Below are 25,702 nucleotides of genomic sequence, written 5' to 3' on the forward strand. Positions count from 1 at the left end.
ACTGCAGAGACAATACACGCTAACTGGAGTGGCAGTCTTTTTAGCTAAACATCAACAGAATCCAAAAATCATATTACATCCAGCTGAAATAGTTTGAAATAACTTGTAGCTACCCTACCTGATTGAGAGAGAAAAATCCAGTCTTTCACGCGATCTGCCGGTGTCCGTTTGAGTCTTTTCAAATAGCGCGCTATAGTCAGCTCGTTGGCCGGCAGAAGCGCGCCGCAGTGTTTGTCATTGTTGAGTTCTAGGACATGAGCTGTTAACACAACTTGCATCATACGTTTTTTGATCATCTTTTACCATTTCAAAGTGCATCCAATTGTACACTTTATCCCAGGCATTGTTGAAGATTTAATCCCTGCCGTAAATTGCTCCTCTGCCGGTCACGGATCATTGAAGTGAAACTTAAATCGGTCACAGGTTGGATTTATTCACGCACATTAAAAATATTTATTAAAAGCTTCTTTCTTTTCACATTTTTATTTATAGTATTAACATCATAGGCTGTATATTAACCTATTGGGAGAGAACCAGTATGTCTATGTAAAATCAGATATTGAGCGCCCCCATATCTCGTCTCATAACACCTCTGTGACGATTCGACTGTGAGATTGGTAGTCAAATCAGGCTCCTCCTATCGAAGATTCGAATCGTCGACTATTCAGGGTCACCCCTAGTATGTTGTAATGAATGTGAACATGGAGAATAATGATAATTATTGCTATTTAGAGCTGTAATATTCACTGACATCACTGTTTTATCTCTCTTCCAGCTTGATTTGTCACCCAGTGAGCAGGATAACTCAGAAGACCAGGATGACGGTGATCATAGTACAGAATCACTTTTTGCAGACACCACTGTCTAGACCTAGTACACCAACACCTACATCACCTCCTCCTCCCCTGTCGAGGGTTCAGATTCCCCATCAGCTGCCAGCACAAATACAGTAGTGGAGTCAAGCACAAGAGGGATAAAGTGCAAAGCCAGGTCAGTATCTGATGTTGAGCTGCAGAAGCTAGAGGCTTTGAAACAAATGGCAGCAAAGGTTGAGGCCGACCCAACGCCTGATGCATTCACTACTTATGGAAACCAGGTACCGGCTGAATTAAGGTTACTGCAAGACACAGTTATTATAACCAGATTGAAAAGGAACATGATTTATTATGGTCAAGATGCTTAAAGAAATAGTTCCTCTTCCTCACATTCACCATCAGCGCCATACAACTCATTCCACCCCATTGTTAAACCTGGTATAGTCCTACCCACAACCTCAAAGCTTTTTTCAAACATTGCTTTGATTTACTTTACTCAGATTGTTGTACTTTTCCTTTATCGTAAAAGGGGTACTATTAACACATTAACACAAACTACAAATATGTTCTGTTTTATGCATTACAATATTGCATGTGTAGCCTATAGGTGGCCTTAATTTTATTTTATTTTTTTGATCAAATATTGGCTGGATTTGTTTTTATTATTAGGGATGAAAATATCCCTTCATTTGATTTATTTTCAAATACATTTTTGCAGACTTAATATAATGTCTTCTTTAATAATACCAAGCATGAAAATTAGTTCAACTTATATATTTTTGCTCTTCCAACATTATATTAATTGGCGTTTTTCCACAGTCTAACCTACTACATCATGTAGCGTATTTGTGCTCTCTTTGGACGTGTTTTTGTAAAGTGAGGGATATACTCGATAATGTCAAATAACACAGTTAAAACAATAATTATGATTTCATCATAGTTGATATATAGGCCTATGGCACACTCCGAATATAAATTTATGAATAAACAAGAATAGATGGATAGAGGTAGAGAAGGGTAGTATAGATGCAGCAAAACCCACCTCATATATAGCATCAGCATCATCTCATAAAATCATAATATTGACAGTAGTTTAAAAGTAAATCGTCTGATTCATGATTGCTCTAAGTTTGCTTTTGACGTGTGTGAAGTAAACATGGCCAAGAAAGGCAAAAAACACACATTTAAAATGTTTTATACGGATTTACATATACTTTATTACCACCAAAATAATGAATAAAATAAAAAATTACAAAAAACAAAACATGAGGAACAGAGCTAGCTAGTTTCTGGCAGTAATTGATTATCACGATTTCACCTTGATTTCCTCCATCACTGGGCCTTTCTCCACAACCTGAGCTGCAAAAAATGTCAATAAAAAAGCACATTTAGGATAAGTATTAATGAAACTTTGATGCTTTTCCTTGTTGTAATTATAATTGTTATTTTTACACATTACGCTATGAAAGACTGTGTTGTGTCATACTTGACACAGGCTTGAGAGTGTTTTTAATTTTATAATTAACAATGTTTCTTTTAGGGCTGGGCAATATGGCTGAAAAAAATTATCACAATATAATGTGTCATATCATGCGGTATCGATAATTATTGAAAAACTGCCACATCGTGATGGTGCAACGCAACTTGTAGCCAAAGTCTTCCAGATTACTTGAAACTTACAATCAGGTGTTTGTATGTTGCATACCTCTAATTTAAGGGTCTTGGTGTTCACCTTCAGGTGAGTGATGTTGAGCTTGTCATTTAAGTGGATCATGCTCAGGGCCTGGTCATGCCACAGGGACATGAGTTTGGACCTGCTTCTGATGACCGAATCCAGGATGGTCATCATTGGAACCTGCAGCTATAAAATGATGGTACATAAAAAAAATCAGTATGATAACTTACAAATGCTTAGAAACAACTTGTAAATGCATTTTTTGGACAGTGTTTGATAATAATTTCCCCTCAGGAAAACAGGACCTGGTCTTTCCTGGTGACTTCAAAAGATGGAGGAATGAGGGCCTGTCTTCCTCATCTGTCAGTGAGAGGTTCAGTAGATGGCTGTGTTTGGTCCGATGAACAGATGTTCTGGCCTGTACCAGGAGAACATTGTGCGATTTAAAAAAAAAAAAAAAAACATTAGAAAATTGTATTAATAAAATATATTTTTCCCTGGATCTGACAGGGTGGCCAAGCTGTCTAGGCCCACCCGTAGATCCGCCCCTGGAATTTTTATGGGAATTGTAAATACACTATTCAGAAATAAACGTTGGAATGATTGGAAGAGATGGTAATAACCGAAATCATGAGAGAAGTTAAAGACTTATAAGTATGAAACCAAAGATCTGAGGAAAAAAGAGCAGGTTTCTGTGGTTTTAATGGTGTATTCACACCTGTCTTGGTTGGTTTGACTGAATCAAACTCAAGTTTATTTCCCCCCTTAGTGCAGATCTTTTGGACAGGTGTGAATACAGCAATTGCACTCGGGTGCGGACCAAACAACTGTACTGAGACCCGGCTGTAGAGGTGGTCTTGGTCCGGTTCCAAACAATCTCTGGTACGGTTCTCTGCTTGAGAATTTCTGTTCAATGAATGGATGACCTTAGCACATGCATGGTTTTGTTTACAAATTTTGGTTCACTTGCAAAAAGGGCAGTGTGAAAGCGAACCACACCAAAAAAATAAATTAATAAATTGGTCCGGTGTGAATACACCCTAAGATACAATTACACTGGCACTATACAGAAAACTGGCAGCCTAGATGCAGCATGGTTAACCCTTGTGCATCTAGGCTCAAGGACCTTTGAGATTTTAATATTTCCCCCATTTCCTTTAATAAATATATTTTACACTAGGTACACAAAATAGTTACACTCGGGACCTTAAGGACAAAAATGTCCTCAACTGCAATTTTTAACTGTCTCCCTGTCATAGGCCTATTTCACAAAATGGCGGCCGAGAACGGAAGTAGGGAAGCGTTTCTTCCGGTCGCGCCGGCGCCCGCTACGATCGTCATTCATTACCATAATGGACCGCAAACAGGGGCAGAGCCAGCCCACCCCGCTCACAATTGCTGTTTCTGTCTTATTTTTTTTGTTGACAAGAATTGCGTTTATTTAAACGCAGAGCCGCCTCTTTAAGACCACGAAAAATGGGAGACTTTTCAGACGCGCACTCCAACTTCGCCTCAGCGCCAGGAGCAAGTCAAACACGCGCGGAAATGATACAGGTGCCGAATGAGCTTCAGCAGAACAACAGTGAACGGCGAACATTATATATAGCTATAGCTTACGTAAATGTTTCTCAGCTGGTGGGTTGCAAGACCGCGCACTTTTCAATCACGCGCAAATATGGTGTGTTGTACTCACTAGAAATGCAACGTCATAGTTTTGTTGTCCATTAAGTCATGAAATAACAAAAAAGGCGATTAAAGCTGCAAAGCTCTGGACTAAAATATTCTGCTATGTGAGATCACAATATAAGGCACAAGCTTATATGTAATTTTTTAAAATAAATGTGAGAACTGTGCATTTGTACTAGAAGATGCTAATTTTGCGTTAATTTATAAAGTACAAATAAAAATGTATCACATTTAAATGTATCAGCGAATGGCAATTCAAAAGAGAACACATTTTTTTTCTTTGTAGGCCTACTAAGTTTAATTTTAAGTATGATAGAACTGTTGCAATTATTTATTTTGACAATACAGAACGGTAAACATTTAGTGTTTACTTTTTTGGTTACTTTTTGAAACAGACAAACTCAGAATTGTTGAAGAGTTCATTGATTATAAAATTCAATGAAGGTTGAATAATCTTTGAAGTACAGTATGTAGTTATCCGTCTCATCCATGGAGATGCAACAATGAAGAACAAGCTATTGGGGGTTCTGAGAACCAGAAGTGACTGAACAAGTTTAAATTTAGCTATAGTGTGAACCCCTTTATTAATAATCCTGCAAGTGAGGAATGATTAAAAAAAAAGAAGAAAAAAAAAAGGGTCAAATTCACTCAGCATTCCATGATCTCAATTACAATTAAGTAGGCTAAAAACTAAATGTATTCAGTTGTGTTGTAGGCACAGTCCAGTACATTATAATCAGACTAATTTTTATGTTGAAATAATGAAGATTTCTGTGCCACCCCAAACTGGTTGCTGGCCCCTGCCTGGCCACCCCTATGAAAAAATCCTGGCTCCGCCACTGACCGCAAACAGCTCGTTTTTTCCCAGTCATTAATTAATTTACCAAAAATAAGAATAGCAGATGTTGTCCGTTCTGTTGATAGTTTTCAGGGAGATGTAAGACGATCGAAATTGGATAAAGGTTAAAAATTATTTTTTGAGTAGTTCATTTTTGATTATCAAGGTATGTATTATGTTAGGCAGTTGCCATGGTAGAATGATCACTGTTGTTGTTGTTGTTATGGATGAATTTAAAAGTGGTTTTAATGATAATTAAAAAAAGTAAAAAAAAAAAAAAAAAAAAAAAAAACCTTGTTAATTGTGTATGTGTGTGTTTAGACACTTCAGTCTCAAACATTATTTCAGGGAAGATGGTTATTAGGGTCAGGTGTTACAGGTCCTTACGAAAGCGAGAGGAACTACATCAGCTTGAGGTAAATACATACGGGATTTAATAATGAATGATATGTTTTCTGATAACCAGATTGTTTCTAATGTATTACTTATCTCAGTGTCCTTATTAAAGGTCCCGTTCTTCGTGATCCCATGTTTCAAACTTTAGTTAGTGTGTAAAGTTCAATGCCAAGCGAGATATTTTATTTAACAGAAGTCGCCTACATCGAACGGCCAGTTTGGACTACATCCCTCTACTTCCTTCTTTAATGATGTCACTAAAACAGTTTTTTGACTAACCTCCGCCCACAGGAATACACAAGAGTTGCGTTTGTAGAGTGTGTTTGTCTCCATGTCGTCGAAACGCTGTTATTTTCATCCCGCAGTCCAATCACCGGGTCTGATTCCGGCTCAAATTGATAGGGTAAAATTAAAGACATGTTTACAATAACACTGAGCGCGTGCATCTCCACGTTATGGTAAGAGGCGTGACCTTTCCGGGCAATAAGAATCACAACACAGGAACCGCTGGCACAATCAGAACTCGTTACATATTTCTGAAGGAGGGACTTCATAGAACAAGGAAGTCATCAGCCCGTTTTTATGACAGTGGAAACAGCGGTATACAGATAAGTAAAGTATGTGAAAAATACTGTGTTTTTTACACGCGAAACATGAACACATGTTATATTGCACACTATAAACACAATCAAAGCTTAAAAAACCACGAAAAACGGGACCTTTAAAAGAAGCTATATAGTTTAGTAATAACAGCGCCACCTGCAGTTACAATTAACATAACATAGCTTTTATATTATAGCAATGGCCATTTTAACCCTTGTGCATTGTTTTGGGCATTTAAAATTAAATGAAATGCTCACACTATAGATGTAAACACAAAATAAGTAATTAAGAATGATGTCTTTGTATGTTAGTGTGAAATCTAATGGCTTTGAAAGTTCTTTTAAGTACCTTGTGAAGTATCTGAAGTCTTCATCAGAAATACATCTCTCCAGCAAAGCTCGAGAGATGCTAAGGCTTGACACCAGTTCTTCCAGCTGCTTTATTTTTGCCTCGTCAAGAGCACTTAATAACAAAATAAAACTTTTAAAAAAATGTTTTTTTAAACATGACACTTTATAATTAGAGGAAAGTTTCTAATGAACAAAAAGGGTAAATTACTATTACAGGTTTATGCAGTTATATAATATTTAAAACATCACTATAAATTCTTTATTCACCCAATATTCTCACATGCCATAATTAAAAATCTGAATTTGTAATTTTGAATCGTGATTGTATATATGTAGCATAGTATATATAATAAAATTGTATACTTTCTATTCAATTAATAATTATCTACTATTTTATTGTAGTTGTTTTGCTAACAACATGCTACACTCACCCGGGGGTATCAACACTCTCCATTTCAACATCTGCTTCCTCCTGCTCACCACAGACACCTCTTTTTGTAGTCCATGTCTGGCATGACTTAACATCTCCCCAGTTATTCCAAGAAAACCTGGAAGGCACAGCCTGTGGTGTAAGATATTTACGACTGGACTCTGGATGCACGCAGACTTCATCCTCTGTGAAGTGCATAGCACACACAAAAGTGCTGACCTTTCCTCACTGTAAATGACGCCCCCTCATCTCTTCGTATAGCCCAAATCCACCGCTTTTTCACATTTTCATCGCTTAGAAAGCCGTGAAATGACAAGTACGGTTGTTTCTTCTTTGAGTTGTAACACAAAGGCACACTACAAGATTGACTACTTTTATTCTCCGCCATTGTTCTGGAAGTGCTTTCACCGGAAAAGAGTTTTCCCTACTTCTGGTCTCGGCCGCCATATTGTGAAATAGGCCTATTGACGGAAAAGTCCGGAAGCTTTCCGTGTTTTCACTGTTATACAGTAGGGGGTGCTATTACATCTTCTGAAAGAGTACAAAACCTCCTGATCAAAACACAAGTGAAGAAGCAGGAACAAACAATATCATATGTAATCATATGCATATGTAAAATAACACTATCACCAACATTAAACAGCATATAAATCAAAACTGCCTAACATCACTGAATGAAATGTTGAACCAGGACAAGGTATAGGTCTGAAGCTTTGGGGGTGTTGATGGACTTGATCTACTCCATCTGTGTTTTGATCATCATTCTGAATCCCATCTGGATGTAGTTTTTGACAAAAATGAGATTTTCTCAGCTTTTTGTTCAAAAGGTTGCTTTTTTAAATGAAACTTACCCACATTCAATTGTTGATGAAAAAAGAATGCATAAAACTAGAATAAAATGTTTTTGTTGTTGTTTAAAAGCAGAGGGTCTGCTTTTTCTTTTGATATATTGCATGTTCATATACTCATACAACGAAATATTCTGGAGGCCATTACATTTTTGCGAAAATTATCAAAAACGCTTGCGGTGCCTGGCAAAAACAAGGGATAAATTATACTGTTCTGCAAATCAAAAATTCCAGTGGGGCTTTGCTGGCATCCATTGGAAAAAGTTTGAGACTTCAGCCAAACAAAATCTTACCGAAAGCTCAATTTTTGAGATATCATCCTCAAATTTGGAAAACAACTTGTTTAGATGTATGGTTAAATGGTCTACTCTTTCACTGATGAGTCACAGTTTATTATTCACATTCTGTAGAGCTATCACACAACAATGTACCATGCCATAAAAGCTAGAAAAAAATAAATACTGAAAAACTGAAACAAGAAAATAAACCAAACAAACATAACAAATAACAAATACAAAACCACATACATGCAAAAAATGGTGAATGATTGTTACCTTGTTCTCCTAGTTGTAGTAACCTTAAAGATGCTATAGAGGATGTTTTGTTTTATACATTTTTGCAATATTACTTGAAACTGTCTTTACTAACTGATAGACTATTTATTAGGTACACTGAAAGGAATAATATTAATATACATCATCTGTGCATGAGGTAGGACCTTAAAAACATCAGCTAATCATTTGTGTGATCATCGCATAAACGATTGGCCCTCTGGCTTGTCAATCACTGCCATTACGTTCCTTGTGAGAGACGTGTGCGCTCCAGTAACTTTCCACACTCCACAGGCGCCGCATGCAATGTTTTTGTCAGGAGTAACAACTGCAGATAGTGAGTCCGACATAATGAATCCACTAACACGACACAGCAAATGCCGGTGGTAAACAAACACTCGTGTTCCAATACTCATGCACGAGTTTTGGGAGGCGTTCCCTCGAAATTAGCTGTGAAGAGGGGGGTTGTTCTTACGCATGCGCTCATTTCAAAAACTCACTAACAGTCTTTGGTTTCACAAAAACATCCTCTGTAGCACCTTTAAGACCTTTCGGTAAATCAACCGTGCACCTGTGCCTTGGTTAGCGCACCTTGCTTAGCATCTAACACCATAAGGTATACATGTCATATATTCTCTGCACTCGGTGAACACGCTGTCAAAATTTAAGTCCTCAACCACAACCTATTACATTTAACAAATTCAAATCATATACACAAACTACAAATAATAACAGATCAGGGTTCAACATGGTCAAGGTTTAAAAATTAGTTGTTCAATTGTTTTTAATCTTCAGTGAATTCATGCCGGTGAGGATTGTTGGCAATTGAAACTGTTCATTATCTTAATGATTTTTGTGCAGAACAAGCTTGCCCAGAGTTTTCCGCAGCGAGATGCAGCATGTTTCCTTTGTAGATAGCTACACCAATATCAGGCTCCGCTTCCTTGCAATGTTCTTAAAGAGAATGAAAATATGGTTGTTGTATGGTTCTAGGTTGAACGTGTGCCTCAAGTTCCTTGAATGCAAAGCCACCATGGAGTACCAGAACCTGTGTGGATACCCTGGCTTTAAAGCTGCACTATGTAACTTTTGACTCTCTAGCAGAGAATAAACAAAACTGCATGCATCTTGAGGAAGAACATTGCAGCGTCAGAATGCCGGCTAAGTATTGGGCAACGCTGTTCATGTGAGCATCATGATGCATGTGTGTGATGATGATGATGCAGGAGCTGGCCAATAATAAGCCGGCATTCTGGCAAAGAACCCAGAAGTGCTGCACTGTGTTTACTACGTGAACAGCGTAGAAGACTGACATGGAAAAGAAGAAATTGTTAAATAAAGTCATTATTTTTGTTATTATTTACCGTTTTATTTACTGTTGATTGTTTTATCTTTTTTTATAAGAAGAAGAAGCATAGCTCTTGCCTTGAAGAAAACAACACTGGGGCAGCGACAAATTTGCACGTAAATGACTACTTTTTGTGCTTGAATTCCAACCTGTGGGCAGTTTTGCTGCATCCTTTTTTGAACATTGTTTTACACTTGTATGTGTAACCCCTCAGGTCCTACTCACTTGGCTCAGAGCTGGACTTGAACCCGGGTCTCTGACATGGGAGGCAGGCGCACTAACATGAAGGATGTAGAGTACAAAGCCATTTTATTTATTGGCAAACAGGATAAAAGGGCTTTGAATAAGTGGGTTGCAGATATTATTACCCATCTGCATCCCACTGCTGACAAAATAAGTTTTTGGAGAAGATGTGGAGTGCTTATGAATTTGTCTTGACAAAATGTAAACGATTATTTAAAATACATGCATATTTCTTTATCTATGTACAGATATGAAATGAAAGTAAACTTGTATTATAACAACCTCCACAGCACAGCAGCTGGAGAGCCTTACCATGGAGTCTGAGACTATTTGTACTCAACCTTGTTCCTCTGTCTTCCCCACTCTCTCTCCTCCTTTCTCTTCTACTTTTACAGCTATTCTTCAACCACAATCTTCTCCTCCATCTCCACTGCCATGCTCTAATTCTTTGGAACAGAGGAAAAGAAGGACAAACACCTTTACCTCTTCACCCCATACCACCTCTATCTCTCCATCTCCATCTTCTTCAAACATTTTCCAGACTTTGAGTCAGGAGAGACCACGTGTGAAGAACAGAAGAAAGGGTAACTTTTGTTTGGCATGGTACATCTTAGTCTACACTATTAATAAATTTTCCCTCCTTGGGAATAACAAGCCTGCTTTGAAGTTTCTTGCAGATGTGTTGGATAAATCCCTTGATGTCAGTTTTATTTGGGTCTTTCTCTGCTTCTTCAATTTCCTGTTGAATTTCTTTAATGACTGCATCAAGAATCTTTTCCTCCAAGGTGATCATTCTGTTCTCTTCTGAAAAGTGCTGTTTGATTTTGTCCAAAATAAAGTCTTTAACAAATGTCTCATACGACCTAATGAAACGCAAATAAGTTTCAAATTTAGATTCATCAAGAAGATTTTTCAAGACTGACATCTGCAATGTTATCCTTGATCCGAAAATTGCTGAGTTTTCACCAGTCTTCATCTCGTCTGCCATTTCTGTGCCCATGACCTCAGACATATATCTTTCCAAGGCAGGTTTTAGGCAGTTTGTCGTGAATTCATCAGCTTTCTTCTGACACTGGTCTCGTTCACAGTAAAGATCAATGAAGTCAGAGCGGTATGTTTGTTTTAAGTTCTCCAAGGCTGTTTGCGGGTTGTTTTCCTTGATGAACTGATTGTGAATGTCTTGAAAATTTCTGCTTGCATAGCCACATATGTGCAGTTTAAGGGACAGCTCAAAATCTTCCTTTAGCTTAAGATTTTCATGAGCCTGAAGTCTCTCATTAATCATGTTAAGAATTTCCCTGATGTATGTGTCATCATAATCGTCCTTACTTTCCCTCTTTAATTGAACAAATTCCTCACAATCCCTCATAAGGTTGTCTGACATCTCTTGAGCTAACTTTATATGAATTTTGTTCCACATTTGTCCCAACTTGTTCAATAAACTTGTTTTATCTTTGTAGACAATAAATTTTTCACAGCCATGACTGTTTAAATCATTCACCTGGGCTAAGCTTTGAGCCATTGAACTTCCTCTAGTATGAAGATTTTTCCTCAAACAATGTAAAACTCTTGTCATGATATCTTGTGGTTTGAGCCCTGTGTATGCCAATGTCCTGACAGTCTCCTGCCACATCTTTTCAAATGCTTCATCCAGCATGGACTCTGACATGTCTGACTTTTTCTCACGACAGTCTTCCAGCAACTTTAGCACTTTGTTCTCCATCGTATCCATGTATGTCTTTTTGATTCCTTCCATCTTCATCATTCCATTTCGACGTGAAACAGCTGCATCCAGCTTTGTTTGTGATGGAATTTGAAAGTTCAGTCTTCAAAGACTGGGCAGAGTTTATAAAGTCTTGTCGATAATTTTCCACTAGTTCAACATGACCTTCTCCTTGTTCATAGTATGATTTGATCTTGTCAGTTCATTTCATCTTGTCCCTTTGAAAGCTCAACTTCTGCTTCATGCAGTAAATGACAACGAACACCTTCAATGGTGCACTTTTCAGAGTTTTCAAATTTTCCATGGTTTAAGATCTTGGTTTCAGATTCTAATGCCCACGTGTGCATTTGCTTTCTCAGTGTCCATTCCCATCTGGTTGTACTCTGTGCACAGTTTCATGTATGCATCAGCCACCAGACTATTTCTGAAACTAAAGATGAATTTCTCATATTTCACAGCAGTCCACAAGTCTTTGGTCCATTTAAGAAACTCATTGATGTTGTAGGACTCGTAAGATTCTAATATCTCCATTATATGCTTTTTGAGAGCATACACAGACTCACTGTAGCCAATACTCACTGGTGCCATTGGGGGGTTTCCATGCCACAATCCAGGGATGTAGAAGTCATCCTTATCAGTGTCATAGTTCATCACATCTGTAAATTTGGTGAATTCAAGTTTGTTTTCCATTTTGGATACAGCTTGTGTCATTTCATCCAGTTGTTCCAACAGAAATTTACGGTCTCTCATGTTTGAATCATGAGCCGAGACATCAGCAACATTCTGGTGAACAAACAAACACTTGTGTTTCTTACCTATTTCCTTCATCCTGAGGAAGGCGTGAACAGTGATCTGTAAAATGTCTTTCATCTCTGTTGAATTCTCCATGGCAATGTTGACAATGGTTACATCACTCAGTCCAACAACAAGAGTTGCCAACTCATTGTCATGTTCATGGCTGTTGTCCAGTTTTGCGAGCTCAGGGGATTTCAGTCCTTCAGTGTCAATTATCACAATATAATCACATTTGAATTTTGCTGGGCAATCATCTGCTACTTTAATAAGCTGCATAAATGCTCCCCTGGTGCACTTTCCACTGCTTACGGCAAACTGAACTCCAAACATGGTGTTCAGCAGCGTCGACTTTCCTGAACTCTGGACCCCCAAAACGGTGACAACCATAATCTTGTTTTTGGACTTCACCAGAGTGTTTAATTCTGAAAACACACTAGAAAGCCATTTCACAGGGATATTTGAAGAATCTCCATCCAGTAGTTCAAGTGAAAATCCATCCAATAGTAGTTCAGCACAGAGTCTAGGTAAGTGTTCCAGCTGTTTTCGGTAAAGTTTATCTTCTGACAGTGACTCATCTTCTACAGCCTCGTAAAGCTGGCTCATCTCTCGAATGAAGTGCTCCACTCCTAAAGAACTGTTTGAAATCTTTTTGTCAAGCTCAGCAATTTCCATCTTGTTTCCACAAACATCCTGACATTTCTGTTTGTACAGTTCTCTGAGTTGAGGCAATACTTCATGTGATCGATTCTCTAGAGCGATTCTCAACCATTTTAAGAAGTAGGCTCTTTCTGGTGTTGATATTGTGCTGATAAAGCAGCTCATAGTAACGGATATGTCTTTGCTGTATTGCTCTTTTCTGAGTTTCTTTTTCTGCATCTGAAGGTCTTTTTTGTAGTCAGCAATATCCTTATCCCCAACTTTTTTCAGTCGGTATTCCTCCTTCTCTAACTTAGCCAGCTTCATCAAGATCTCTCCTTGCAAGGCCAGCTCCTCCTTCTTAAACTGCACTACATCCTTTATTTTTGATGCGATTTCATCTGCACTTGCTTTGGCGCACTGACATTCTTTAGCATCCTCATCCACCAAGATTCCTAGATTTCGTGCTATCTCAGCTAAACGAACAACTGACATTTTGTGTTTGTTGTTCCTAATTGCATCTTGTAACTTGCTCTGAATTTTGACAACAAAGTCTGCATCATTATGCTTGCCTTTAAAGATGAAATTGCTTTTCTTCAGATTGAGCTTGTTGACTGTAGCCTTTATGCTCTCGTCATTGGAGTCCCCCACAAAAAATAGCTCAGGTGTAGATTTCTGACTGGGCACTGAAATGAGCTGTGTATCTAAAAGTTGGGATTCAAAGAACACAAACACAGCAGTTGAAGCCTCACAAAGAAAAGCATACTGTGTTTCAAAGTTCTGGATGTCACCTCTCAAGTTTGCAATCGCTATTGGCTCAGGAAAGACATCAATGTTCTTGTTTCCACATGGAAGATACCAGGCCATCTCAACCAAGCCATTTGATATTTTCTTGTTGACATTTCCACAATCCATGTTGAAGTGCACAAAGGTATCAGTGTATTGCTGTGAATTGCTGAGCAGTTTATTCAGAGTTTCTGATTTGGAAATGTTACACTCACCGAGTCTCACAAAAGACACTAACGGTAGGTTTGACAGAACAATCCTTTCTTCCACAAACCCACTTGGATCTGACAGGGAGTGTGGTCTGTATTTTTTCACGATATCTCTCATTGCCCAAAGCATAAGAGTGATCTGATTGTTATCACAGGTTGGGAGCAGCAGAGGAACCGCAAACTGGCACATGGACATTTTCATGATCATTTCCTGCTGAAGAAAACTGTCAGAACAAAGGAACACAGCAGTCAAAATGTCTAAAGGGTTTACTGACTGAGGACTGCCTGATTCAGCACTATCCTGATCATCATCCCAATCTGAATCTTCTGACCCATCTGATGAGGAACACTTAACACTCCTCGCTGTCCTTTGTAGCAACATCAGTCTCTTCAACAACAGCCATGGCAGATCTGAAAGGGACTGGACAGGCACATCTGTCACACTGTTCTTGTCGATCTGCAGCACTCTATGTAGAGTGAGTTTCTTGTCATAATACTCTGCCAAACCCAAATTTTCCAGGAGTTTCTTCATGATCTTCCCTGTAAATTAGAGGAAAATGAGTTACATTTGCTGCCTCTTGCCCAGTCAGCACTGCATGATTTTAACACTCTGAGGTATCGCCGGCGATACCACATCGTTTTTTTTTCTTATCAGTGTGAAAGAGACTAAAAATACTCCGTCAATGTTGCATATACAATTAAGAGTTATACACCATTTTAATCTGTGGAATATCTTCTTTTATTTGTATACACTCAGAGTAAAAACAAAATGTGAAACATGAAAACTAAGATGATGCGTGATCTTTCGTCTCCCTCTGAACGAAGTCCAATCTGATAGTTCTCAGAAAATGAACTGTAACTTAGTGAATATTAATGACAAAAAAATTAGACTTATGTCTAAAGAAATGTTGAAATGCCAGGTTTTAAATCATGTAAGTCAAATCGAAAACAAAAATTCTCTGTTTATGTAATCTGTATGAAAATAGAGCCATGCCAGAAGTCCTTGATTCAGCTCATTATCCGCTAATGCGGCCACGCCGACGAAATGAGCACTATTCAGACGCAAATTCTGAGGCAATACATGTATACATCGTCTCAATCGTGTATTTATTGTCTTGAAAAGTGTTTATCTGTATGTTAAAGTGATCTCTGGAAGCCTCTTTTAGTTCCTGGAATGTCACATGATATCTTCTTTTACTGAGAGACTTGTGGACTAAAGGTGTACAGAGCGCCCTCCGGCTGCAAGTATGATTTGAAAACACAGTATCCAACGCTCACAGTGATGACAATAAATACTGAATAAATATTACTCCTCTGTATTGAAATTAATATAAACATATGAGAATCCATCAATATTTCTCCAAATGTGCATGCTTTTAAGCATATTAAGAAATTATGGTCACTATAAGATTTTAAGAGTCAAAATGTGAAGCTTGAGTCTTAGATCCTTTTAATGATGTATAGTTTGTCAACTGTACATTAACATTTAGGCTATATAATATAACAAATATAATATTTGCCTATATAATGTTATAGAGGTAAGAATGTTCAGACGCTTTGCATCACAGAAATACATTATATTTTAAAGTATATTAAAATAGAAAACCATTATTTGGTTAGAGACTTAAGACTTCTTTTTAAAAAATGTGTTTAATCTTTTGGCTGGTATTGTAATTTAACATAGGCCTATACAAAATTTTGTTCAAAATTCACATCTTGTGCAATAATATTGCATGCGTGAGATCACAAAAATCATGTTTTTTTTTGTCAAGAGTGGACATTAATCCTGTTATCAGCATGATCACAGAGGGTTTTTTCACAGTCCTACCTGACTGAAAGAGCTCATTAATACGCAGGTCATTAGAGGTCATTATGCGAATCTTTTGTCTTCTCAGGTGTGAATACCAGCATAATTCATAATGATTCACACCTCCACGCATACTGTGTTTCTTGACAAAAAGTGTCTTTAAATCTAAAAATTTAAATCTCTCTATTGTTTTATATGAATGAGTAGGCAGGATAATTTTACATCATTTTGAAGCAAAAACTCTAGTCTACAACCTCCAATACACAGAAGTCGTGTGAACACAGATGTAATATATATTTTTTTGGCATGTACATACATGTTCCTCACATATTATTGTAGCATAGTTTGTGCTGAATACAGTGAAATTACACTTTTGTCATTAATATGTTTATGAACAACTGAAAAAAGCACAAATGTCAGGGCATGTCAAAACTTCTCAGGGCCCCAAAAATCCTCAGACCCCAGAGGGTTAAGAACAACACTTTCCTCAAAATAACCTATATTTGTCTATACTTACTGCACTTCTAAAATTCATTTTACTGTATTAGTGATTTGCAGCTCAATATTTTCAAAAATGAATTGTAATTGCAAATAAATGAATTTGTGCTTGTATTATTAATTAGCGCTGTCAGCATATTGCAATTATGAGGAAAATAATAATACCCCTGATTTATTCATAAATTCTGCAATAAAAAAGCATCACCTTAAAGAGATATTTCACCCAAAAATTTACATTTTGTCATCATTTACTCCCCTTCAAGCTGTTCCAAACCTTTGAGTTCCTTTCTTCTGTTGAGAATACTATGGAAGTCAATGGGTGCTCTGAACTGTTGGTTACCAATATTTTTTTTTTTACTATTATCTTTTCTTTGTGCGTGTTCAGCAGAAGATACAGGTTTGGAACAACTTGAAGGTGAGTAAGTGATAACATTTTCAACCCTAAGTTGGACTACAGAAAAATCACGAAATTATCCTAACTGAGAGCAGGCAGCACATAATAAGAAGTATATACACAGGATACATGGGAATATGGGAGTGCTTTAGAAATATTACAGAAACTGAATGAAGTAATCAAATTTAAAATAAAACACTTAATAGACTTCACTGTATGAACTACATATACATTGATCCTTATTGAAAGGGACATAGCATGCCTTTTTATTATTTTAATGGGTTGAAACATAATACTGAATGTCCACTAGCTGATCAGATTAATTCATTGTAATATTAATTCAGCTATATCAAGTTCGATAAACTGATTCGATTAACTGATTCAAATATTTATAATCAATTATAACGCATTATGATTCATTATTCATATTTCCCTTTTGAGAAAATTCACCACACCAGAGTACCATAAATGTTCCTTTTTCAAAGTTTGCATGCCTATAAATATAAAAGTATTCAAGATCTTAATATCCTTCTAGATTCTCATTCTTAATAAACTTTCCTTTTGAAATCTTATTTTTCCTATATAGTTCAGTCCTATAGATATGGGGATCTCAAAGCAGCTCCATGTTTAAATTGTTAAATTTGACCCATTTTCAGTGATAGAAAAACAAATATGGTTTACCAATATGTAACTGTTTACCTCTATCAAAAGATTGCATAAAACATAACTCTGAGTACCAAAAATCCACTGAAAATGATTGAAGTAAATTAACTTGCTCTCAAACATGTATTAATAAGAATCTATATTTGAATCAGTTGTAGGGACATTTGTAAGATGGGATTTTGTGCAATTTAACAGCTTCTGAAGCTACCAAGAGTTCAAATATATTGGTATCGTAACTACACGTTACTGCATTGACATCCCTATGGAGATTAAACTAATTAGATTTGTAAAGCTCTGAAGCAGTTTTTGAAATCACCCATCACTATATTGTTTAAAAGTCGCTATTTAGTTTTTTTGGTGAACAAAAAGTTTTCTCGTCGCTTTATAATATTAACGTTCAACCACTGTACTCACACAAACTGATTTAAATATGTTTTTAGTACATTTATGGATCTTGAGAGAGGAAATGTCATTGCTGTGAATGCAGGCCTCACTGAGCCATCGGATTTAATAAAAAATATCTTAATTTGTGTTCCGAAGATGAATGAAGGTCTTACAGGTGTGGAATGACATGAGGGTGATTAATAAATGATACTATTTTCATTTTTGGGTAAACTAACCCTTGCTGCAAGTTTGCAAGGCTCCAGATTAACATTTGAGGGCAGCATTATCATTCATAATGTCTAATTAATATTAATTTTAGTTAAGTATTAAAGAATTTAAAAGCAAAACGATTTAAAATATATATTAGTGAGTGAAAATACAGCCACCTACTGGTTACAATGGTAATTTAATGTCTTTAAAAACCTTTAAATCCATGGCGAATGTTGTTCATTTGTGGACTAAAAGCCGTCTATAACTTGTTCATTCACGGCACAATGTGTCTCCTGGTTTCCATGTCAGTGCTGTTTGATATTTTTGGTTAATAACAGAGAACTCTGTACCAAATTTGAATGCTTCTCACCAACTTTAGATCTCCCAGTGATATTATTAATTCTGTGGTGAATTCAAATGCTTTCTTTACTGGATCTCCCAGTGCTGTATAGTAACATTGTCACGTGATCAAGATCGGTTCGTCAGGGGCTCTGCACTGATGTTGGTCCAAGCTGATAAACGCTCTGTGAAGCACAAATGAGCAGCACAGTTTCGTTCTGCATTCATTACATTTGCCATTTGATGTTGGGCAACGTTATGGTGGTAGCACCAGCATGAGTGCTAACAAATTTTGATCGCACCAGCAGGAAAAATGGTCTCAAAAGTGTGACACTAACATCATTGCATAGGATTGTATTTCATGAAGTTAAATCCCTACAATGATTACCATCTTGTCCTGATTTCTAATTAATCTTTAAGGAAGATACATCAGAGGTTGGATTATGGGCGGTTCTTTCCCAGCATTCCCCTGATTCTAAGTTTCTCCCTTGTGCTTTTATCACCATCTAAACCCAGCAAAACGAAATTATGATGTTGGTTAGTGTGAGTTGTTAGTGATTAAATTGGGTTTGAGTGAGTGGCACAATTGATTTGAAGCATCGGGGGTTCCCTTCATGGTCTGGACCACAAATATTTGGAATTTATTCAATCCACCAAACGTCTCAATTCACCCTTTGCCAGGAGTTTGATTGACAAGCGATCTGACCAATCACAACAACGACATTATGTGCCCCTGTTGCATCCACCATTTTTTCCAACAAACAAACCAGACATTAGGAGTTAGTAGATTAACATCGGTGGACGCAAACTTGAAAAATGGTGTGTATCGACATCTTTCCATACCTTCTGATGTTCATTTATGTTTATTTCATGTTATAGCCAGTAGTAAAGATGAGATGATCGGTTCACGTGCCACCTAAACTGAGGCACTACAGAAATCTGTCCAACACATTAAAGAGCCACAAAATGGTATTTATTGTTTGAATTTCTTTAAAAAAAAAATGAAAATTTGAAAGCTGAGACTTGTTTCATACAAATAGTAACCTGCTCTGTCTTGTCTCTTGGCATGTTCATTTTGCTCTATGATATATTTTTTCACTGCATGAGAACATTGACTACCTTTACATGTGCACCAATAATCAGAATAAGGACTAAGGATTTTAAACATACCTTACAGCACAAATGATAAACTCAAGTACAGTAGGCATGCTGTGCTTTTCAACTTTAATCAAAAGCAAATCACATTTGTATGGATGTATTGGAATGTTATTCAGCACTGAGATGAACATCGCGATGCCGCTGTAACTGGGTTTGCCTACACTGCACTGTTTTCTTCTCTGCATGAAGATATGGAGCAGAGGCTATTCAGTAAGTTCTGTTGACAGTTTAGAGATTCAGAGTGGAGGGAAAACTTCAGGATAATGTCACGGAGTTCATTCATTAAGTTAAAAAAACAAGGCATCCATGTATAGGATCGAGCACATGGTGAGAGCTGTAATAATGTGATTGACAACACTCAGTTCGACCTTCACAGACTTTGAAAGAGGCTATTGCTTATATCAGTGGTTTTCAATTAACTGACACATTCATTGCAGTTCATGGAGCTGTAACGGTGATCTGAATCAGGTGTGTTAAATGGGGTGACATACAAAATGTGCACTGGTGGGTCCCCCAGGAGGACCAGGATTAAAAACCACTGGCTACATTTACATGCACCCAAATAATCCATTTGTAATCGGATTGACGGCTCAATCGGATTGAAAAACGTTCATGTAAACACCTTAATCGATCCGATTGAGCTCGATCCGAATGAAATTTCGATCGGATTGGAAGGGGTGGTTTATTCCTTTTCTAATCCAATCCAACAGCAAAAAAATACCATGTAAACGCTTGAATCCGACTACTTTCTCAGTCGTATTCAAAAGTCTCTGTAGCACATGCGCAGTGCAATGTTGACAATGCATTACGATTTTGACGCGCGAATTATTTGCGCAATGGTTTTGTTTTTTGATCAGCTGTTTGTGTAATGAGTGCTTCCACACCGAACGCGAATGTGCTGCTGCGAAAAAACGACGTTTATTTTTTTTGCTTCAATGTCGATTTTTTTTCACATTCGAGGCGACAGAAAAGGCTTCAACCAATCAAATACAAGGAAACAAAGGTGATGTCACAGCAACAATGACGGATCATCTGATAGCTTGTGTGTCGACGCATTTATAATAGAAAACTACCTTGTGAATGTTTATGTAAACTATATGTCTAGTAGTTAAACTTCTATCTGTAGTCCATAGGCATACAATTTCCCCATTGTGGGACAAATAAAGGTTTTCTTATCTTAGACAGAAGCCTATTTATAGCCTGGGCTACTCGCAGTATATGTGAGTGGGTTTCTTTTCTGTAAACGAAATGTCCAGTAGATGTCACTAGCTATTCAATCAGAATTAACCTTTGACAGGTATCGCATTTCTCACGAGATTACAGCTCCTGTGGGAGTACATGCAAGTCGCTGTATCAAGGATAACATAACCTTCTGAGGTAAAACTTGTTTTTTTTTTAAAACCTAAATTGTGTCCGTGACTATGGAAAGTGAATGTGTTGTTGTTAAGACTGAGTGCACCCAAAAACTTCTTTTCGGTCTTTGAAAAAAAATGAAAAGCTCACTGGATGATGAAGTGTCTATGTTGTCCTGAGCAGTTAAACTGACCAACCTTTCCAACAGGATGAAGATTATTTTGTTGAAACATATATATATCATTCAGCTGTCGCCGCGAATGTTTTGGAATCTTTCAGAGCACAAACGTTGCAAATTCGCGTCGCGGCTGATGTGAATGGTTTTGACGCGAACTATTCGCACGCGAACTATTCGCTTTTTCGTTTCGCTTTTCCGTTACGCGTCCGGTGTGAAAAGGCCTTTAAGCTGTGCTTAATTTTCATTGATGACAATATATATAGGTATTGACATAGCAACCGCGCGCGACGAACATTCTGTCTCAACAATTTGTTCCAAACTGCGTGGTACTCTTAAAATGTGTGTCATGCAATATCCACTCCTCACCGCCTAGTGGCAGTATGTTTTTCCTGAATACGACAGTAATTATGTCGAGAACAACCCCCGGAACCATTAGACATTGAGCTTTCAGCCCTGAGGTGTTTTCAGTTCACAGCAACTTTCTGAAGATTTGAGTGACATTCAACCGGTCGGCAGGCTTCATCTAAACTCTGGACACTAATGAAAGGTAGGTGGACATGAATATAGTGATGGGAAACCGAGGCTTTCTGAAGCGTTTGAGGCTTTCATCAAATTGTGCCGAAAAAAGGTTCATTACTCGAAGCTTTTAACACAGTGCACATTAGCGACATCTGGTGGTCAGACTTGTTTTCTACACCATATCTAGCAGATCTACGGTTTGAAAAAGCACGTGACCAGACAAAGCTTCGAAAGTCCGTGACATACGGAATCACTTTTGTTTTGGATCAATACAGTTCTATCTGATCTAAACTAATCTCATCTAAATTAATTTGTGACATTGAGACCACAACTCCTGTCATGTGTAGCCTATTCAACGGATTCACATATTGATCAATAATATAAAATATACGATGTGATCATAGTTGATAATTTGGGATGAGATGTTTAACCCTTATATTCTGTTTGGGGTCTCTGAGACCCCAGCAATAAAACACGATTAAATGAATTTTCCTTTTATGCATCAGGTGAAGCGCCAATTTTTTCAAACCAGCTGTCCCGATTTTCCAATACTGCATGACGTTTGAAGCTTCAAACGTCATCAATCACGTGGTATTGTCATTTCGATACAAGCATCGTTACAGTGTGTGATACAATAGTGCTTTGAAAACTGCGTCGGAGCATCGGAGCCCCGGTATCAACCGTCCCATCACTACATGAATATATATCTTTTATCTTGGTACTGACGAAATTTCATCGAAATCCATGGTGGAGAAGGTATTTAAATAAATCGCGGAAATTTGGTAGTCACATTTGTGGTGGTAGATTAGCGAACGTCCTATCAGAACGTCCACTGCAGGCATCGTTTAAAAAAAAGGTCTCGATTTTAACTCATTCTCGCCGTGTTTTCCTTGAAAGTGTTACTGATGCTATGTACTTTAATATGTATCTCATAGTTTTCCTGACATAGTAACATAGTTTACATTACTTTGAAATGCATTAATTACTGAGGACTTGCCTTTAATTCTGTCTAAATTAATAGGCTAACAACCTTTTTGTCTTGTATAATTTTTGTCCTACCATGAGTTAGCACCCCCTCACTCATATGTGTTGATGATTCTTCAAAAGTAGAACATAACATTAAACTATTTATTAGATATAACTGCAAACTGATTATTAAATGAAAACAATGATTAAATTATACAAATGAAAATAATTTTATTTCATCTCCTTAATTTGAACATTTAATTCTCAGGCATTTTCTTCTTGGAATTTCTAAGAGGATAAGTAAATTAATTTTTAAATTAAAAATTATATATTTTTAAGGAAATAAACTTTAACAAAATACAGAAAGCTAACTAATGAGCGAGAATTCAGTCAGTTTGAAGGGGTATGTAGCCGAAGATTTTGTGGAATCTCCACTACCACCACAGTTCCCCGCTCAAAGTCTCCTTCTGTTGAACAACAAGAACTTAGTCCTTTAAAGACAAGACAGGTTGCTAGAGCCAGTTGTCCTTCTTGTACCAGATATAAGGAGTCTCTGAAAAACATGAGGCAGAAACATCTGCAGATACAGAGAAGCAAGTACCTCGCAGTTAAGACACTTATAGCACAGCAGAAAAAGAAGGGAGCAATAAGGATACTTAATCAGAAACTGAAAAGGAAAGAAAAGCAAATATCCGACTTGAAAAATCTGTTGAAATCGCATGATGCTGAAACCATCGCTAAATTAAAAAAACAATACAAAGTGAAAGCAAGAAGTCATATGCGCCTGAAGAAATCCCTTACACACATGAGACGAGAGGTCAAATCAAATTCTGTTGATGATATGGATCGAAGATGCTGTGAGTTAGAAGAAAGAATTAATTCAATGAACAGTGAGATTCATGATCTTCAGGTTGAAAACCTTCTTTTGGGAGAAAAAATCCAGGATTTTGAAAGTGAAAAAAAGCTTACAAAAACAGACGCAAAGTCGTACTCAAGTGAAATGCGTTTGATGGTGTTTGATGCAATATCCAATCAAGTGCCTACTGCTAACATCCACAATTTGATTACAAAGTTTGGACTGCGCTTCAGCATTAGTTTAAGTGATGTGCCAAAAAGAGCTACTGTGGAAGCCATGACCAGAGAACTGGGGGCAATAAGTGACCTCCAGACTGCTGAAGCACTTTTAGCAAACACACACTCTACCCTGGGTTTTGATGCAACCACACAGGAGGGAATCCACTTGAACAGCATACATTTCACCACCAAAGAGAACTGTTATGTTGTTGCTGTAGATGATCTTCCAGGAGGCTCTGCTGAGGATTACCAGATCCATATTTGTGACTCCATCAGTAACCTTGCCAATGTCTACTGTCATTTTTTTGAGGCAGACTATGAAAACATTCTTCAAAAAATGATAGGGAATATATCAAACACACTCACTGACCTCTGTGCTGCCAATCATGCAGCCATTTGTTTAGTCTGTGCATCTTGGAACAAGGCCCTGAATGAGCTGAATTGCAACCTTCATCCTCTGGAAACAATCGCTTCAAAGACAAAGAGTGCTCTGAAGGAGATTGAGAAATCCATGGGGATTACTGGGAAAATCAAGGGGAAAGACTGCATTGGGGCCAACATTGTGGTTCAAATGAATAAGATGAGGTACATGGATGGCAAGGGTGACCCTCGTGGCTTTAAGGTCTTTCTGGATCACAACAATCTCCCTCTTGGGCTCATACCACGCTACAGGATCAATACAGGTAATAGACTGCACATTCTTTTCCATATATGTGGGATATTCTCAAGTCATCATGCAGCACTAAAGTCATATCTCTGTGGAGGAACATCCTGTGGAGGCCTGCATGCTAGCATACTGGAAGACTCTACAGCTGGACAGGTTGAAATGCAAGTTCTGGGTTTGCTTGGTAAATTTCTGACTGGACCCTGGATGACCAAATTCTACACTGGTGCAGATGACCAAACTGATTACATTAAATGTATTGAAATTATCAAAGAGACCGTGCAGAACCTGAAAGATCAACTACACTCACCTGCTGAATTCCTAACTCGCACAACAGACCTCTTTGGAAACCAGTTGAATGCTTCAGACAAAATCCTTGAGAAATTGCAACAACCACCAAAAGACACAGTCATGTTTACTCAAATGATGGAAAGCTGTCTGAGAGCAGTCATTTTAGTACTTGAAAGACAGTATCAACAATACTTTGTTGATACATGGACAGTGACGGAGAAACTAAAACAAGAGACAACCTCGGCAAGATCACATAACATGGATGCTGAAGAGCTGATGGGGATGTTTAGTGCGCTGAAGAAGAAAGCTCCAAATGCCACCATCTGCTACTTGTCCTGTAAAATGCGAGCACGGAAAAACAACACTGTGGACTATTTGGACAGTTTAGACAAGGAAAAACAAGAGCTGGTCATCAGGAAAGCAGTGAGGCTGGGGGTCATACAAAGAAGAAAGAGGAGGAAGAAGCAAGGAGAGCTACAGGAGGAATTGCACAAACGTCAAGCCACAAAAGAAAGGAAGAGAAGTGAACAAGAACGGAAAGTGTTAGAGAAAAAGTTTGAAGAATTAGGTGCAGACAAGCGTTTCCAGAACTCCCAGAAGAAAAAATGAGCTTGATCAAGGAGTTGTTGGGTGGCAGAGGGGTGGGGGCATTTATATGTCATGCGTGGGATTTGGATGGCAGCAGGGTAATTTTCAATGGGAAAATTGAAACTTTCCATGCTAAAAAAAAGAAATACACTGTTGGCTATTGGGCCATGAGCGGAGAGGGGTATGAATTTGATGCACATGACACTGATGTGTCCATGTATGCGATGGCAGCAGATGTCATCTTGGATGACTTGGTTGTACAATAGCCTGTCAATAGCCTGTTATTAACTCAGTCAGCACAATCGCACAGATAGCCTGTATATTTGTCATACCGATCATTCGTTGTTATGAAAAAATGAAAAAGAAAATGAATGACTGAATATTAATGTATATTTGCATTTTCAGGGTGTATAAATATGAATTCATAATTAATAGTGGTGTGTAAAGTTGTCTTCGCTTATATTGTGAAAATAAAATGTTTATGAATATGAAAGAACGCTTATTAATTTACTAATTATAATTGTTTTCAGTGAGGTACCATGGGTCTGATGCCAATTCCAACTAAAACAGTAAATGTTCATGATTTCATTTGAAAGAACTAACAGAATTCTACCTTCTGTTCAAATTTCATGCAAATATCTGATAAAATGAGAAAGTTACAAGCAAAAAAATGTGAATAATAAG

The 25,702-nt window shown here is 37.6% G+C and overlaps 1 long non-coding RNA gene and 1 pseudogene across 1 annotated transcript; both read right to left on the minus strand.

The window, feature by feature from the left end:
* Window positions 1-1,314: 1,314 nt before the first annotated feature.
* LOC125244804 lies at window positions 1,315-8,345 on the minus strand. The gene is made up of 5 exons (XR_007179384.1): window positions 6,795-8,345; window positions 6,362-6,475; window positions 2,796-2,908; window positions 2,521-2,676; window positions 1,315-2,174 (listed from the first exon to the last, which is right to left on the minus strand). It is a non-coding gene; the product is annotated as an uncharacterized LOC125244804 (long non-coding RNA).
* A 291-nt stretch (window positions 8,346-8,636) lies between these two features.
* On the minus strand, window positions 8,637-14,545 carry LOC125244791 (annotated as a pseudogene).
* Between the last annotated feature and the right edge of the window lie 11,157 nt (window positions 14,546-25,702).

Source organism: Megalobrama amblycephala, linkage group LG14 (assembly GCF_018812025.1).
Source record: "Megalobrama amblycephala isolate DHTTF-2021 linkage group LG14, ASM1881202v1, whole genome shotgun sequence".
Lineage (NCBI taxonomy): Eukaryota > Metazoa > Chordata > Actinopteri > Cypriniformes > Xenocyprididae > Megalobrama > Megalobrama amblycephala.